The following is a 289-nucleotide window of genomic DNA, read 5'->3' as shown; positions in this document are numbered from 1 at the left end:
TTGTATATCCATAAGTGAAACACTGAGCTTATATAAGTATGCTGAAGGTGGCAGAATGTAAGTCAATAAGGCATTTCAGAGGAAATCCATCTTTTACATGTGTATGTTCCAATGACATGTGAAAGGGTCGGAGAGGGTCAATTAAAGGCTATAGCTGAAGCTGGGAACCTGAGCTAGAAAAAAAGAGCTACTGAGAGCCATGATAAGTGAAGCATAGGTCTTCTGCTTCAGAGTGCAGAAGAAAACCACTGGTTGTGTCAGTACAGCTACTGTGTTCTATTCAGTACAT

Source organism: Meleagris gallopavo, chromosome Z (genome assembly GCF_905368555.1).
Source record: "Meleagris gallopavo chromosome Z, MGAL_WU_HG_1.1, whole genome shotgun sequence".
Taxonomy (NCBI): Eukaryota; Metazoa; Chordata; class Aves; order Galliformes; family Phasianidae; genus Meleagris; species Meleagris gallopavo.
The sequence above is the reverse complement of the archived record's forward strand: the minus strand, read 5'-3'. Positions refer to the sequence as shown.